An 18,110-nucleotide genomic window follows, 5' to 3' on the forward strand; every position below is an offset into this window, starting at 1 on the left:
CACAGTAAATACTCACTGGTATAATGCAAAGTATTAAGAGAAAAATAGAAACCACGGGCATGGCTACAGCATTTGGTGGAATTATACATAGCTTAATACACTGGTAAGAGAGACCCTTTCCTCAGCCTCACAAACACCATCTACAAGGTAGCATTGTCACTGCAAATCACCGCTGTGACAGTGATGTTCTCAAGTGCACAAAGCCCCAGCCTTGATATTCACCAAAACAATAAAAGCTCCTTAGTACAATCAGTGACAAATGTTATGTCAGGTGGGCAGCAATGTGAAACTCTAGTTTTGAACTAAGGAATAATATTTGCATGCTCCTTTTCAGTAATGTATTAGGGCGCTAAGTCAGCAAGGTGGGACAGAATTAACAATATAAAGGGAGGGTAGCTGATGAGGACCAGGCAGGATAGTACAGCTCTTAACTCCAGCCATCAGGAGGTGGAGGGAGGGGAATCAGCTCCGGGTCAAATAGCCTGGTCTACAGTGTGTGGGGCTCCTTTCCAAGTCAAGGAAGAGAGGAGGGAGATAGAGAAGAATGGAGGGAGGGAGGTAAGTGCAGAAGGAGGGACGGAGGAATGGAGAGAGGGAGAAAGAATAAAAATAATGTGTGTGAAAGGGAGATGATATGGTCTTCGAACCATGATTTTTACATAGGAAAAAATCCATAAATATCTGATTAAAACTTACAAAATAATTTAGTAAAATTTAAGTTTGTGAGAGCAAAATATATGAAAACAAACTTATTTTAGGTGACAACAACAAAATGCAATGAAAGAAACACAAAAATGAAAACTATGTTAACAAATAACAATGAAATAATTTTAAAACATTTAGTACTTTCGGAATGTCATTAAGGCATATTAGAAGAAAACCCAGGAAAATGAAAACCATCAACTGATAGACTCAATTTTACAAAGATTCTTCTCAATTTTGTTTGCAGAATCAATTAAACCCAATTATTGTCATAGACAAATTTTTACAAACTTGACCAAAATATTCTAAATTTATATGGACTTGCTATAGTTTTCATGTTCATGTTCCCTCAAGATCCATGTGCCTAAGGCCCCATCTGCAGGGTGGCGGTGGGGAGGTCAGACCCCTTTAGGAGCTGGGAGCCTGGAGGGAGGTCTTTAGGTCTTTGGTGGCATCTTCTTGAAGAGATGTTTGGAACACTTGTCCTCTTTTCCTCTGCCTTCTGCCACTACTGGATCACATGGCTCTGTGCACTTCTCCACACATGTGCAGTCTTGCCAGCCCACCCCTTTATCAACCTCATTTTCAAACTAAACTATGAGCAAAGTAAGCCTCTGTCCTCCATAAATTCATGATCTCAAGCTTGCTTACTGTCATGGGAATCTGACAAATCCAAGACTATGAAGACATTTGACTTTCTGAGTGAGTAAAGAAAAAGAGTTGTGGAGGAAACTTGCCGACAGCATCTGAGGCTTTTCTACAAAGCTTCCATGGCTGGACAGAGGGATGTTTCATGGACAGACTAACAGGGTGTAGGGAAGAAAACTGAACCAACATACAATATACAGAATAGATCTTGGCATAAGCTCAGAGTGGAACTCTGAGGAAATAGTGTCCTTTGAACAAACACTTTTAAGATAGGTGTCCACGTGTAATCCTACATGTGACACTCAGCTCTGCTTCAAGTGCTTGCGGTTGTTCTCACCTAAGAAGCCAACCCACGTGGCCACAGCTCACAGAATGACCTCACAAAACAATCTACTTTTAGCAGTTTGTCTGCAGCATGCATATGTCTATTTCAGTCTCCATTCACTAGGTGGAGGGCTGTTTGTGGCCACAGACACTTAATCATAGAAGCTCATGACACCTCATGGTACTCAGCAAGGGAATTTCCACATAAGAGGTGATGGATAATAATTGAATGGGGAGCCGACAACACGTCTTGTCACGACAACACATCAAAGTCATTGGCTTTGACACAGAGATGGTGGTTCACAGTGGCTGTCTTAAAAACATCCTCCTTCAGGGCTTCCATATCTCCTGTGCTATCACCTCACTGATGAGCACATGTCTGCCTCTGAATAATTAAGGCTTCAAGATGCAATCCAAAAACACTCAACTTCCTCCCAATGTGGACAGAGAACACCATAATTAAGATATTTGTTGTCAAAGAAATTAGTAAGAAGTCCAAGTAATAACAGATTGCCATAGTTCTTGAGACCATTAGTTCCTTTTTTTCCCTGCTGGAAGATAATACACACTTTTAAAAACATGGGATGAACACCATTTGGTACTAACAACAAACAGGAAGATGATGAACAGGAAGGAGCTATGGAACATGAGCTGTAATTATATGTTACATCGATTTTACCCTCTCTGGAAAGAAAGCACTTCCTACAGGTTTGCCATGACCTGGGCTGGCTATGCTCAGTTCTCTAGGGAATCGGCAGAAAGAGGTCATATGCAAACAAAATGTCCCAGGCTCTCAAAAACAGGCATTTCACCCACTATTCTGACCTGCCCACATCTCTGTCACCTAGCAAGGGACAGCTTCCATTTTCATTAAGTCACCTGAAGATATCTCTCTTACCCAGTGAGCAAAAGCAGGTATGCAAAACATAACACAAATTCTGGAGGTGTTCTCCAGGGATGTCAGCCACGCACATCCTTCTTTACTTCTAAAAGTCTTAGGCGCATATGAGTCAGCTTGGAGCATCAAATGCTCCTGTTAATAAAAGATATCACCTATTTCCCAGGCCACTGGGCACTGAGAGGGAAGGCTTCCAGACTCCTGGGAAACCAGAACAGTCTACAAGTCTCCCAAAAGGTTCAAATTTTCTAAGTTCATCACAGGGAGACCGAACATGCCTGCCCCATACCAACTGTACTCTTTACCCTAAGAAATGTTCTTCAGCCTGTGGAAGGTGCAAACCTTCACTGTCACTCATGGTGGTGGTAGAAAGGCTCCCATGGGAGCTGGCTTCAGGCTATTATCATTCACCTCTTTCCTGGTGGGTGACGTAACAATGCTCTCCAGCTGCTGAAGAGTCTCAAGTGTGAATGACTTCACACAGCATCAGTTGCCAGGATCTGGATGTTCTAGAACTACTCTATCCCTGCCTGATCTTTAAGTGAGGGGACATATGGTCTGGCGGCTCTGACTGAAGAAAGGAATGCAGCACTCATGATCCTGTTGAATAGAGATGACTTCACGTCTATCCTTGGAGGTTGGATTCCTTTATAGCCACCTATTTCTGGATCCACCAACCAGGCCTGTCTGCAGTAGCAATGGAGGTCACAAGTAGTCCTGTGGTTCTAACACAGGTAATGACTAACTCTGTCCTCTCTCTTATCAACACATTCAACCACCCTCTTCATATCTGACCAAAAGGGGTAAGGAAGGAGAGCAAGTAAAACATTCAATGTGGAGACCAGAGAGAGAAAGGTTAACAGGAAGAGGGAAGGAAAGGAATACAGAGAGGAACAGACAAAACAAATCAGGCAAGTATCAGGTCTCATGTCTTGCCACTTAAATAACTTCAAAATCCCACCATGCCTTGAGCCATGTTTCATACGGAGAGCTATCAGTGGTAAAGGTTCATGGGTTTGTTCTTGGTGTTGAGGGAGATCAGAGGAAAATAAAATTGTAACACTATTGACAAGAAGCAACGCCTCAGGACACAGTCTCATGCATGACCTGGAGTTACTAATATCTACAAGCCTCTTTCTTCTTCCTCCTCTTCCTCTTCCTCTTCCTCCTCCTCCTCCTCCTCTTCCTCCTCCTCTTTCTTCTTCTTCTTCTTCTTCTTCTTCTTCTTCTTCTTCTTCTTCTTCTTCTTCTTCTTCTTCTTCTTCTTCTTCTTTGCTATCATATTTTCTTTATTTACATTTCAAATGTTATCCCCTTTCCAGGTTTCTCCCCGGAAACTCCCTGTACCATCCCCCACCTCCTGTTTCTATGAGGGTGTTCCCCCACCCATCTCACCACCCTGGCATTCCCCTTCACTGGAGCATGGAGCCTTCACAGGACCAAGGGCCTCTCCTCCCATTGATGCCCAACAAAGCCATCCTCTGCTACATATGCAGCTGGAGCCATGGGTCTCTCCATGTATACTCCTTTGTGGGTAGTCTAGTCCCTGGGAGCTATGGGTATCTGGTTGGTTGATATTGTTGTTCTTCCTATGGGGTTGCAAACCCCTTCAGTTGCTTCAGTTCTTTCTCTAACTTTCCATTGGGGACCCTGTGTTCAGTCCAATGGTTGGCTGCCAGCATCAATCTCTGTATTTGTCAGGCTCTAGCAGAGCCTCTCAGGAGACAGCTATATCAGGCTCCAGTCACCATGCACAATAGTATCTGGGTTTGGTGACTATATATGGGATGGATCCCCAGGTGGGGCAGTCTCTGGATGACCTTTGCTTCAGTCTGTGTTCCAAACTTTGTCTCAGTATTTACTCCTGTATTTTGTTCCCCCTTCTAAGAAGGATGGAAGCACCCACACTTTGGTCTTCCTTCTCCTTGAGCTTCATGTGGCCTGTGAATTGTATCTTGAATATTCCAAGCCCCTTCCTAAGAGATTTTTGAGTGAAGCTATTCAACAGGACCTTGTCAGAACATACACTTTCTTTTTCAGGATCTCAGAATGAGCTGAAGATCAGTGACCCAAGTGTGACAGGGTAAACTCCCAAGAATGTCCATTGAGAGCCTCAAACCATGTGTGTAAGTTCTATGTGTACATGTGAGGTTGTGTGTACCTGCAGAGGCCAGGAGAACATTTCTTTCTGCATTATTATCTTAAGATGGATCCTCACATTGAATCTGAAACTCTATATTTTTCTACTAGATCATATAAGAGGTGAACTCTAACTTTCTTACTTCCAGCTGTGGGGGGGGGGGCACTGAGATGCAAACTAGGTCTTCATGCTTGTGAAGCAAGTGTTCTTACCCACTGAACCATCTCCCCAGCTATGGTGGCTTAAATGAGGAATGGCCTCCATCGTCTCCGGCATTTGAACACTTGGTCCTCCATTGGTAGTACTTTTTGGGGAGGTTTAGGAGATGCAGTCTTGACACCAGAGATAGATTTATGCCAGTATAAAGACTCACACCACTTTTGGTTTGACCCTGCATCACACTTGTGTTTGAAGATTTGAGTTCTAACCTTCTGCCGCTTGCTGCCATGATGGACTCAATACTCTGGAACGCCAAACCCCAATAAGCCTTCCTATCAATCCATTGCCTTGTCCATGGTGTATAACCACAGCAATGAAACACAACGGCTCATCCCCAACTTCTGATTGTGCTGCTCTAAGCACTCACTTGAAGCATATTATATCTCCAAACCCCACTGGGCTACCTCCCAGTGAAACACTAGCTCCCACACTGGCGGTTTACAGTACCTGCCTGAACACTGCATCTCAGCTGACATCATACAGTTCATCTTGGGTTCATGGTCCATCACTTGACTTCATGCTGTGTCTCCTAAGAATCTACTCATGTGATGATGCTGATGGCTGGTTGATCCTGAGCTCTGCTTCTTCTTTCTAGAGCACAGGGGGCCTCTAGGTCCATCTAGCTTCTAACATTTTAAGGAGAGCACTCTCCATCTGGATTCCAGCCTAAGTGCACCAGCCTCTATCCTAGCCATGAAAACCCTTTCACTACAATGTCACTATGTAAGGTGCAGCTGGCAGGTAACCTTGACCCTGTGAGTGGCACCTGAATGCTGCAGTAACTAACACTCAACACAAGAGAGTTACTCTAGCAAAGCACCTACTTCATCCCTTATTGAAAAAAATAAAACCATTTTGAAGATCTAGGCCCATTAAATTCACATCAGGTGCTGCATGGAGCCAAAAAGTAGAGTAGGCAGAGCTGTGATTTGCATCAATATTCAGGGATTAACAAGTTCCAATAGCGTGCACTGTGTGAAAATGTAATCAAGTAAGATGGGCAGATGGAAACACAGCCACCAAGCCCATGCTGTGTAATTAAGTGATAAATTGACTAAGTCAATCAATACTCTAGGAATGATCAGAGCCATTCATCCATAGCAGGGAGAGAAGCAGAAATGCCATCTCTGTTTCTGTTTATCTGTGAAGGTTTCATGGTGAAAAGAGCACTAGAGGCCAAGTAGACTGTGTAAGGCTAAGACAGAGTCCTCTGGTACAGGAGTAGGTTAAACACACAAAGGGCAGCTCGGATCATCTCCCATACTCCCACCCTGACTAGGTAAAGAGCAAATGCGGTGGCCTGAACCAGAGTCACCAGTCACCAAGTGAGAAGGGGGTCTCATCTCTCATACTTGGAGGAAAAGAATCTTACGTATTACAACAATCTGTGAACCTTCACAACCCAGTGCTAGTCAACAAAATCTATCCCTTAATATTTAATTTAATTCATTGGGCTAAATTAAAGACATCTCCTTAGGGGATTGATAATGAAAACAAGTTCATAAGCACAGATGCAAGCCTCTCTAGAAAAAGTCACCCAATGCTTTCTGCAAAGATACAAGCTTTCCTTCATCAGAAGATGCTGTCGGGGAACTCAAAAGACAACTTAGAGAGTCGGGGAAATTTTTGAAAATCATAGATTCAGCATAAGTCTTATATCCCTGATAAGTCTACAAAACATTTAAATTCAACAATAAAAAGACAAATAGGCAAGTTAGAACTCAGGCAAAAGATTCAAACAGACATTTATCTGGAAAAGATTTATCAGATGTGCACACACACAAAATGTGTAACATCATTGGTAGTCAAGGAACTACAAATCAGAACTATACTTGACACTCATTTAGGATAGCTCTACAGCAGTGGAAAATATGCTATCCTGATAACTGAATGTTGTAAAACTCTTCCCCACCCCCATGGTAAGCAGTTATAAGGCCTAAAGTTGAACATAAAATTTCTGTGTACCTTACAAAAATTGAAATATATTCACAGTAAAGATACACACACACAGCAATGACATTTAAAACAGCAAAGAGAAGAAATGACCTCCCAAAAACTTGAGCAGTACATGTAGAGATAAACAAAATCCACTGCATCCATAGAGGAGAATATTATTTTTATTTTATTTTTGGAAGCCCAAGGGAATTTTATTAGAGTTTAAAAGCAAAATCCCAATGCATACAAGCTGCAGATCTCACCAGCTACTCAGAAGAGGAGACTCGGAAGGGAGGGGGGAGAAGCCAGTCACACCATCTGAATCAGTCCAATATGGAGGTCAGCCACACGGCAGATATATATACAAAGAGCTCAAGAAGCTGGACTCTAGAAATTCAAATAACCCCATTAAAAAATGGGGCTCAGAGCTAAACAAAGAATTCTCAACTGAGGAATACCGAATGGCTGAGAAGCACCTGAAAAAATGTTCAACATCCTTAATCATCAGGGAAATGCAAATCAAAACAACCTTGAGATTCCGCCTCACACCAGTCAGAATGGCTAAGAACAAAAATTCAGGTGACAGCAGATGCTGGCGAGGGTGTAGAGAAAGAGGAACTCTCCTCCATTGCTTGTGGGATTGCAAGCTTGTACAACCACTCTGGAAATCAGTCTGGTGGTTCCTCAGAAAATTGGACATAGTACTACCAGAAGACCCAGCAATACCACTCCTAGGTATATACCCAGAAGATGTTCCAACTGGTAATAAAAACACATGCTCCACTATGTTCATAGCAGCCTTATTTATAATAGCCAGAAGCTGGAAAGAACCCAGATGCCCCTCAACAGAGGAATGGATACAGAAAATATGGTACATTTACACAATGGAATACTACTCAACTATTAAAATCAGTGAATTTATGAAATTCTTGGGCAAATGGATGTATCTGGAGGATATCATCCTTAGTGACGTAACCCAATCACAAAAGAAGTCATTAGATATGCACTCACTGATAAGTGGATATTAGCCCAGAAACTTAGAATACCCAAGATACAATTTGCAAAACACAAGAAAATCAAGAAGGAAGACCAACACCAATGTGTAGATACTTCGTTCCTCCTTAGAATAGGGAACAAAATACCCATGAAAGGAGTTACAGAGACAAAGTTTAGACCTAAGACGAAAGGATAGACTATCCAGAGACTACCCCACCCGGGGATCGATCCTATAATCAGCCACCAAACCCAGACACTATTGCATATGCCAGCAAGATTTTGCTGAAGGGACCGATATAGCTGTCTTGTATGAGGCTATGCCAGTGCCTGGCAAATACAGAAGTGAATGCTTACAGTCATCTATAGGATGGAACACAGGGCCCCCAATGGAGAAACTAGAGAAAGCACCCATGGAGCTGAAGGGGTCTGCAACCCTATAGGTGGAACAAAAATATGAACTAACCAGTACCCCCAGAGCTCGTGTCTCTAGCTGCATATGTAGCAGAAGATAGCCTAGTAGGCCATCTTTGGGAAGAGAGGCCCCTTGGTATTGCAAAGTTTATATGCCCCAGTACAGGAGAATGTCAGGTCCAAGAAATGGGAGTGGGTGGGTAGGGAGCAGGACAGGGGGAGGGTATAGGGGACTTTCGGAATAGCATTTGAAATGTAAATAAAGAAAACATCTAAGAAAAAAGAAAAAAGAAAAAGAAAGAAAGAAAGCTTTAGACAAAGAGTAAGAAAACCCAAGTACCAGAGGAGAAATTCTTAGGTTCTGGCTAGCATCTGAGCAGAAAAGACAGAAGAGAGGAAAAAGGAAAGGTTATGTCTTTCTGAGTGAAGGCAGACCCAGACAAGCTTAGGAAGACAATGTGTTGTAGCAAAAAACAAAAACAAAAACAAAACAAACAAAAAACGATGCACAGCTCAACAGAACAGAAAGATAATTGTGCTAAGTGAAAAAACCCAGTCAGCAAACATGTCTCACATGACTCCATGCAAACTGCACATACTGCCACATGACTACATTAGAATAGCATATATTTCATGACTCCGCTTAAAAAGCATGCCTTTCCCAGTGAAGTCAATCTATAGTGACAGGAAGTAGATCAATGGCTACCGGAAGCTTGGAGGAGAGGAGAGTATAGCACCTTTCCCAATGTATGTATTTTTGACGTCTGTTTGCTATTTCAGAAGTCTGTCTTTCTCCGTCACAGCTCCTGGGAAGTGACCTGAGCAGAAGAAAGGGCCCAGATAAAAGAAGGGGAAGAGAAACACAGAAGAGCTCCTCACAGCTCTCTTTGGAGTGATTTTTTTTTAAAAAGTCTGCACTTGAAACAGTTATTACAGTTATCCAACCATCTCAATATGATAAAAATCATTGAAATACAGAATTTTATGTGGTCGCTTTTATAATATGCAAATTAATCTGAATTAAAATAATTGATCTAATCTGGTTTTGTCTGGACAAACTTGTTAAGAGCTCGCTTAGCTTTGAAATACGGAAGAGAGAGTGGGGAGATCCCATGAAGAGATTTCCCCTGGATTCTCCCGCCCCTCATCATCTCACCCCAGATACCACACCATCAACTTCTGCAATCAGCCTGTGAGCCCAAGTCAAAGATACATCTGGTTACCAAGGTGCAGCTCCTGTCTCCTAATTACACAAGGGTTGATGAGTGATCTATTGATTGTTTTCACCTGCTCCGCAAACAAGCATGGCAATTCCTGTTAACAGCTGAGAAGATTCATCACTGAGCAAGTCCAGCCGCATCAGGGAATGAATGGGCAGGTGAAATCAAAGGAGAGAGATGGGTTTGTAAGAAGATGAAAAGAAAACAATCACTAGCCACGTTTACTATCTGCAGACCACAGGCACAGGCACGGACAGCCCAGGGTGGTCTTTGCTAATAACAGCCTTTAGAGGAGATGGTTTCTCAGCTGTTAGATGGACAAGACTCACTGTTGGCATTTCGTCTGGTTTTTGCCCCACATTTACTTGACAACAGACAATGTGCCAACTCATTATAAAAGGGACCTTCTCCTCCTCCTCCTCCTCCTCGTTCTTTCTCTCTCTCTCTCTCTCTCTCTCTCTCTCTCTCTCTCTCTCTCTCTCTCTCTCCTACCCTCTCAACTCCCCTCCCCATGCCCTAAATAAACTCTATTCTATACTATACTGTGTGGCTAGTCCCTCAGGGGGAAGGGATGCCTCAGCATGGGCCTGCAGAGACACCCCCTTCTCCCACACCTTACCGCACCTCCACCAAATATATCCCTTTTCTCCTTATCTTTCTATAAAACACAACACCCACCATCCCTATTCTTCAAACCTTAGAAAGATTATGCCTGTTGTTATCGGCAACTAGCATGTTCAGGTCACAGACGTCTGTTTGCTATTTCAGAAGTCCGTCTTTCTCCGCCACAGCTCCTGGGAAGTGACCTGAGCAGAAGAAAGAGCCGAGATAAAAGAAGGGGAAGAGAAACACAGAAGAGCTCCTCAGAGGTGCCCACCAGCCCTCCCCTACAGGGGAAGGAAGGTAGTGGTCCAGGCTCAGCTGATTCTCCCCTTCCCCCAACTAGGACCACATCATGGGAACTGAGCCTCCTCAGAGCCTTGCTGCTTCTAAGATCCAGGGAATATCTTGCCTTCCAGCCCATGGAGGAAGGCCCAGCAATGACAGAGCCCTATAAGAAAAGAGTGCCAGGTAAGATGCCACAGGCTCACGCTGAGATACTTGATCTGAGCCCCAATCTCCACCTGTCCCTAGTCTCTCTAGTCCACAGCCCCACCTCATCCCCAGTCCCACCCGCTCTCTGAGCTCACTTCCTTTTGTTCCTGCATCCCCATGCACAAAGGACATCTGGTCACCCTCCTCTGCACAGCAGCGCCCTTTTATTCTTGAGAATTGCTCTCTTTCACCAGAGGAAATCACTTCCCTCCTCCTCTTCCTCATCATCGCGCGGTTTTCCTAAGCAGAGCAGCACTGGCTCAACCCAGACAACTCTCTTTTCAAATTGCCCCTTTCCCTCAGTGGGAAATGACTCTCCAATGGGCCCACTCATTTACTGGCCTCTCATTAGGGAAATAGGCATGGAGATTTAGCTAAAGTCTACATTTTAATGCCAATCCCTGCTAATTCGACCATCTTTCCCCTCTAAGAGATCTGCCTCCTTAGCCCCACAGACCAGCAGGCCTTTCTCCCCCCCCCCCCCATGAGCAGCCCCTAATGCTAATTGAACCTCCACCTGCTCCTGCCCTCACTCAGCCCGAGGGATGCTGTCTTAGTCTGGCAGACTCCATCTAGGCTATTGTTGCCCCACCCTAGGGAGTCAGTGGCAAACCAAACTCTCTCTCTCTCTCTCTCTCTCTCTCTCTCTCTCTCTCTCTCTCTCTCTCTCTCTCTCTCTCTCTCTCTCTCTCTCTCTCTCTCTCTCTCCCTCCCTCCCTTTCCCCCTCTCCCCCTCTCCCCCTCTCCCTCTCTCCTCCTCTCCCTCTCGCCCCCCCCTCTCTCAGGCTCACACACACATCCTCCCCCCCAGCACAAAAGAAAAGTGCTAAAAGCAATGGCAGAGAGAACTATCCTTCCTGTTTGAAAGCTAGTTTTCTATTTTGTTTTAAATTGATTTGGATTAGTGGTTACAACAGGAATATAATGCCAGTTGTTTTCTGTGTCACTCAAACAATGTTTCAGTGTATTACAGGGAAAATGTGATCCACGGACTGGAAGCTGTCTGTAATGTGACCTGATAAAGGCTCTCCCTGGGTCTCTTCTTTATTTTTAAGATTTATTTGTTGGTTGGTTGGTTGGTTGGTTGGTTGTGCGTGTGTGTGTGTGTGTGTGTGTCTGTATGTGTGTGTATGTGTGTGCATGCAGGTATATAAACATAGATGATGCCTGCAGAGGCCAGAAGAGGGTCTTGAATTCTCTAGAGCTAGAGTTACAGACATTTGCAAGCCACCTGGCATGGATTCTGGGAACCAAACTATGGTCTTTTGAAACACTGAATAACAAGTAACCACTGAGCCATAGTTTTCTGACCTCTTTCTGGCCATTCTCTCTCTCTTTCTCTCTGTTCTCTCTCTTTCTCTCTCTCTCCCCTCCAACCCTCCCTCCCTCTTCCCTTCTCTGTCTCAGACATGATATTTTTACATAGCTCTGGCTGTTCTTTATGTAGACCACTCTGGCCTTGAACAGCCTGCCTCTGTCTCCTGGGTACTGGGATTAAAGGTGTGCACCCCTATGCCCAGCTTCTCTGACCATTCTTAACACCATGTCTTTGTCCACCTTTCGACTGATTACATGGTGAATGGGCCTTTTTCTTTTTTAGTTGGTGTATACTCATTGTACACAGTACTGGTCTTCATAAGGACATTTCCACATGTCTGTACAATTTACTTATATTTTTCCCCTCATTCCCCATTCTCTCCATCTTCCACTAATCTCCTCCATCCCACCAATTTTCTATCTACTTCCATATCCTAGATTACATAAATTCTTAACTATACCAATGACTGAGTGAAAACATGGCTTTGTCTTCCTGGGGTGAACTTAATCATCTTAATATGATAATTTCAAATTGCATCAATTTTTTTCCAGTAAGCAAAATCATTGCATTTTTCTCCATGGCTGCATAAAGTTCCATTGTGTATATATAATGCATTTTCTTTATCCCTTCCCCTGTTAATGGACACCTAGGTGATCCCATAACTTATCTATTGTAAGTAGTGCTGCAATAAAAACTGGTGTGCATTATTCCTGTGATCCACTGACCTAGAGTCCCTCAGAGGTTAATCTGGGTCACACAGTAGATCCATTTTTAATTTTTGAGTGACTTCTATACTGATTTCCCTAGAAATATTTGATTTCCTAGACAAGTTTGCACCCCTATCACCAGTACATAGGAGTTTGCTCTTCTCTGCATCCTTACCTGCATTTAGTGTCATTTGTTTTCCTCTTTTTTAATTAAGGTATTTCTTTACTTTACATCTCCTATGTCCTCTCCTCCAAGTCCCTCCCTCTCATCCCCCCGAACCTATGCCCCCTCCCCTTCTGCAAAAAGGGGAGGTTGCCCATGAGTATAAACCAGGCTTGGCACTTCAAGTGGCAGTAGGAGTAGGCACATCGTTTGAGACCAGACAAGGCAGCCCAGCTAGGGAAAAGGGATCTAATGGCCTCCTGTGGATATCAACCAGCCCTGGCATCACCAAGTTGAGGTAAGACTATGTGCATCTTCTCCTATTGTGACTAGGCAAGGAAGCCCAGCTAGGGAGAAGGGATCTAAAGGCAGACAGCACAGCCTTGCTACTGATGTAGGAGTCCCACAGGAAGACCCAGCTGCACAGCTGTTACATATGTGCAAAGGGCCTAGGTCTATTCCATGTATGCTTTCTGGTTGGCAGTTCAGTCTCTGTGAGCCCCTATGGGCCCAGGTTAGTTGACTCTATAGATTTTCTTGTAGTGTCCTTGACCTCTTTGGCTCCTTCCTTCCTTCCTTCCTTCCTTCCTTCCTTCCTTCCTTCCTTCCTTCCTTCCTCTCTTCCACAGGATTCTCCAAGCTCTACTTAATGTTTGGCTGTGGGCCTCAGCATCTGTTTCCATCCATTGCTGGGTGAGGCCTCTCTGATACGGTTATGCTAGGCTCCCTTGTGAAAGTATAGCAGGAATATCAGAATATCATTACTAGTGTCAGGGGTGGGCTCCCTCTTGTGGCATGGGACTCAAGTTGAGCCATTCATTGATCAGCCATTCCCTCAAATTCTGCTCCATTTTCAACTTCTGCACATCTTATAGAAAGAACAAATGGTGGGTCTAAGTTTTTGTGGCTGGGTTGGTATACAAATCCGTCCATTGGAAGTCTTTTCAGGTTACCGGAGATGGCCATTTCAGGCTCTGTATGTCCCGTTGCTAGGAGTCTTAGCTAGGGTCACCCTCATGGATTCCTGGGAGTTTCCTTTGTTCTAGGTTTCTTGCTCCCTCCAAAGATGCCTACCCCCAAATCCAGTTGTCTCTCCCAATACTCTCTACCTCCCCTCCCCCACCTCAGAGTCAGTTTTCATAATGACTGCCAATCTTACTAGAGTGACTTAGATTTTAATGTCATTTCACTTTGCATTTTCCTGATGGCTAGTGGTGTTGAAGATTTTAAAATAAATTGGCCATGCATATTTCATCTTTAAATAAATATCTGTTTATTTATTTAATTAACTGACTTGTTCATTACGTTGCTTGATTTCTTGGCTTTTAGGGTTTTTCAGCTCTTTACATATTTTAGATACCCATACTCAGTGAGCTATGTAGTGTGATGGTTTGAATATACTTGGCCCATAGAAAGTGGCACTATTAGGAGGTGTGGCCTTACTGAAGTAGGTGCAGCCTTGTTGGAGGAAGTGTTTCATGTAGTGGTGGACTTTGAGGTTCTTTGCTTAAGCTCCACCCAGGGCAGAAGAGACCCCCATTGACCCTATTCCCAGCTGTCCTTGGATCAAGATGTAGAACTCTTGGCTCCTCCAGCACCAATTCAGTCTGCATGATGCCAGGCTTCCCACCATGATGATAATGGATTGAACCTCCGAAACTGGTACCCATGAAACATTTTCCTTTATAATAGTTGTTTTGGTCATAGTGTCTCTTCACAGCAATAAAACACAAACTTAAGCTAAGGCATATGGATAGGAAAGTTTTACCCCCACAGTGTAGGGTGTGTCTTCATTTGATTGGCCCATTTCCTGCTTCTCTGATGGAATGCCACAAATTGATAAATAATATTGTGTATTTCCTTGAAGGTTGTACAGACTAATGAATTCAAGACTGGGTATATGTTGAGGACTCTCTTGTGTGTGGAAACATTAGAGAAGATGTTGCATAGAGAGGAGAGAGAGAGATTGTCTTCATAACTACCCCACTACAATGTTCCTACAGTCTGGTCACCTTTCAAACACCTTCATGGGTTCTAATGGAACATCCAAACCACAGAGGATAGGACCAACATCGTGGTCAGAATGCTTCCCACACAAATTTCCTGAAGTACTGTAAGAGGAGCTTCCTTAAGATGATCAGTCTTTAACTGTATCTGACCTGGGGATGAATTTCTTTTTCCTTTCCAAGGTTGCTCTTGTTTTCCTGATGCCCACTCTCTGCAATGGTATTTTGCATATTTGAGCTGCTGTCTTCCGAAGTCCTCCTCACTTCAGCCTACCGAAGCATCCCATCCCATACTGGCTTCTGAAGGTCCACACTAAGAGTTAACAACAGTCTCTTGCATCTTGTAAACCACCTCTCTTCAATGGCCAGACCACACAGCAATTCCTTTCTTCACAGTATCTTCTCCTCATGCCTTTCTTAATTCTCCAGATCTAGTCTCAGAATGTCATGTCCACATCCACAGGAGCCAATTAGGTGGAAAAGTTCTACCATGTGGCTCGATTCCCAGCACTCTCTGAACTTACTGAAACCAAAGGCCTCGGCTGGCAAGAAACTGTGCTGGGATGAGGTGTTTTCTTTGGCCTGCTGGCTAACGAGGGCGTAACCAATTTCTGAGAGGATAGACTAGGAAGTCTTCACTGCAGCCAACTGACTGTCCTGGCACATAGCCTGACTTTGTCCCAAATGCTGGTGAAGGGTCTGTGATTGCACTTTCCTGTCCCTATACCTGGGCCAATTTTCTCCATGCTCAATCATGACAGCACCATCTTTATTGCATACTTAATCCATATGCTAAGAAATTATATGGGGATCAAATGCTCATTGGCATTAGACAATAACTCCCAATTGTTCTCAATGGAAGGATTTTATCTGAAAATAAGTGCTGATTTACATGAATTTGCATCTAAAATGCAAATCACAGAGGCTCCCAATGGGGAGCCAAAGGAAATTTGAAGGCAGCTAGTCTCCTCCTTTATTTAAAAAGTGAAGGTTCCATTTGGGCTTTAGGGTAGAAAAAAATAAAGCTATGTCCATAGGCAATAGCCTACACAAAATGTAAAGCAGCCTGCGGTGTGCACAGGGCCTCTTTATCTTGCCCCATGCTGTCTGGACTCCCCATCTTCCATCTGCGCCTGATTTACATGGCTCACTTCTCAATTGCCTGTCAGCACAACCCAGGGGGAGAGTCATGCTGGAGGAGGGGCTGATGCTTTTGCAAAGGAAACCAGAACACTGAGGCTAAGGCTAACAGGGACCACTGGGTAGTCTGGTCACTTTCTGCAGAGAGAACAGGTCAGTTGGACATCTATAAGTTCAACACTTAGACGAGCACCTTAGAAGAATCATAACTCCACTGGTGTATGGAATTATGATTGGTGTGGCTAAAGCAGGCATGATTATATTTGTGTGTATATTTGGACAAAGCCTCTATGCTGCTCTCAAATGTTCATGGCGAGTGAGAACATCCAGTGATTAGAATCTGATTTGTTGCCTTTATAACTGAAAAGAACACTCCATTCATATGGAGGTGTGACAGATGCAGTCACTGTTGCCTACCCAGACCTCTTCCTGCTGGCCCCTTTATAAATGGACCAAGGGTCAACCAAGACTTGCTGAACAACCCAGGAGGCAGAAAGTAGGGATTGTACTACCCCAGTCATCCCAGAGAGGCAGGGGAAGAGGAGACACCTTGGTCATTAGTCACAAGTTCTTCCATAGGAATAGAATACTGAAACTGAATTTTTAACAGACCTTGAATAACTGCATGTGGGCCTCAGACCAACAAGCACCATGAGAGAATCATGAGGGGCATCTGAATGACAGGGGGAGGAACCCACAACCCCTTTCTCCTCTCTGACCCCAAGTCTGCTCGATGGTAATAGGTTCTCTTCTTCCACAAAGTGTGACCCAGGCGATCTGATTCAGATCCTTGAGTTTGGCAGCAGGTGCTCTTATTGCTGTCGAGAGACACCATAACCAAGGCAACCTTTATAAAAGCAACCATTGAATTGAGACTGGCTTACAGTTTTAAAATTCAGTCCATTATCATCATGTTGGGAAGCACCGCATTCTGCAGGCAGACTTGGTGCTGGAGGAACCAAAAGTTCTATATCTTTCTCCCAAGGCATCCGGAAGGAGCATGTCACACTGGGAACAGCTTGAGCTTAGGAGACCTCACAGCTGGCATTTCCTCCAACAAGGCCACACCTCCTAATTGTGCCTGTCCCTATGAGCCAAGTATTTAAACATCTATGAGGGTCAAACCTATTCAAACCACCACACTACTTGAGCCATCATAGCCCCTTGATAGTTTTTTTGTAAAGGATAGCAGCTATATGCATGTGGATTGCTGTCTATATGCAGGTGAGGTTAGGCACAAGATATGAGAGCCTGTGATTGGGCAGTGGAAAAGGAAGGCTGGCTGAGAATTTTAGAGACAGAGAGACAGAGAAATGGATGGAGAGGAAGAGATAAGATGGAACCTATAGGAGAGGAAGAAGAGCCAGAACCACACAGTCCAGGGAGCCGTAAGTATTGGGGATTTCTTAGATGATTAAATAATAAGAAAGGTGCATTTGTCCCATCTAGGTGTGTAGCTTGTGCTTATATCAATTGAGTTTTGAGTTTATTGTGCAGGCATTTTGTGGGTTGAGAATTTACTAATATAAATCTGACTGATAAATTACAAGCCTCTAGAGTTTTGATTTTTACCTGGGATTTGTGAAAGCTAACCACAGGGGACAGATGGCTAGGAATGTGATCAGGATCTACAGCAAGAGAACCTCTAGATGGGTGGTCACTGCAGATGGTTGGTCACTGCATGGGACTAGTCATGGAGGTGGTGAAACCACCCAGGCCAGAGAGTAGCCAGTGCTAATACGGGATGGTGCATCTTTTAAATATTTCACACAACATATGCACATGCCCAGGAGCCAGGAGAGTCCCTATTCCTCCTCACATATTCTCTCTGATACTCCCCTCTAAGCAACAAGTCCTTTGCTTTTACTCTGATTTACAACTTCTAGGGGTTGTTTCCTGCTTAAGTTAATTTACAATTCCACTGACTTGAGCGAATTTGAGCCTTTCAGGTGTTTATAAATCATTTAGACTTTCACTTCTCTGGAATTACTATTCAAAACTCCACCCCTTCGTCTTTGAAGTTGTTTGTCTTTCCTGGTACAGTTGTAAAAGGTCTTAATGTGCTGGAAGTCTGCCATCCTCACCCTGAGATCAGGGACGACCTGGACAGCAGCCTTTGCTGTGTGCAACTCCAGCCTAGCGCTCTGCGTCTTATTCTTCTGTAGCAGGTAAAGTCTCCACATTGCAG

At 43.9% G+C, this 18,110-nt stretch overlaps 1 long non-coding RNA gene across 1 annotated transcript; it reads left to right on the top strand.

The window, feature by feature from the left end:
* Positions 1 to 3,133: 3,133 nt before the first annotated feature.
* Positions 3,134 to 9,261, top strand: LOC110307774 (uncharacterized). Its single transcript, XR_002379465.2, has 3 exons — positions 3,134 to 3,306; positions 4,613 to 4,698; positions 9,077 to 9,261. It is a non-coding gene; the product is annotated as an uncharacterized LOC110307774 (long non-coding RNA).
* Positions 9,262 to 18,110: the final 8,849 nt, after the last annotated feature.

Source organism: Mus caroli, unplaced genomic scaffold (genome assembly GCF_978045245.1).
Source record: "Mus caroli unplaced genomic scaffold, Mus_caroli_1 scaffold_15, whole genome shotgun sequence".
Classification (NCBI taxonomy): Eukaryota; Metazoa; Chordata; class Mammalia; order Rodentia; family Muridae; genus Mus; species Mus caroli.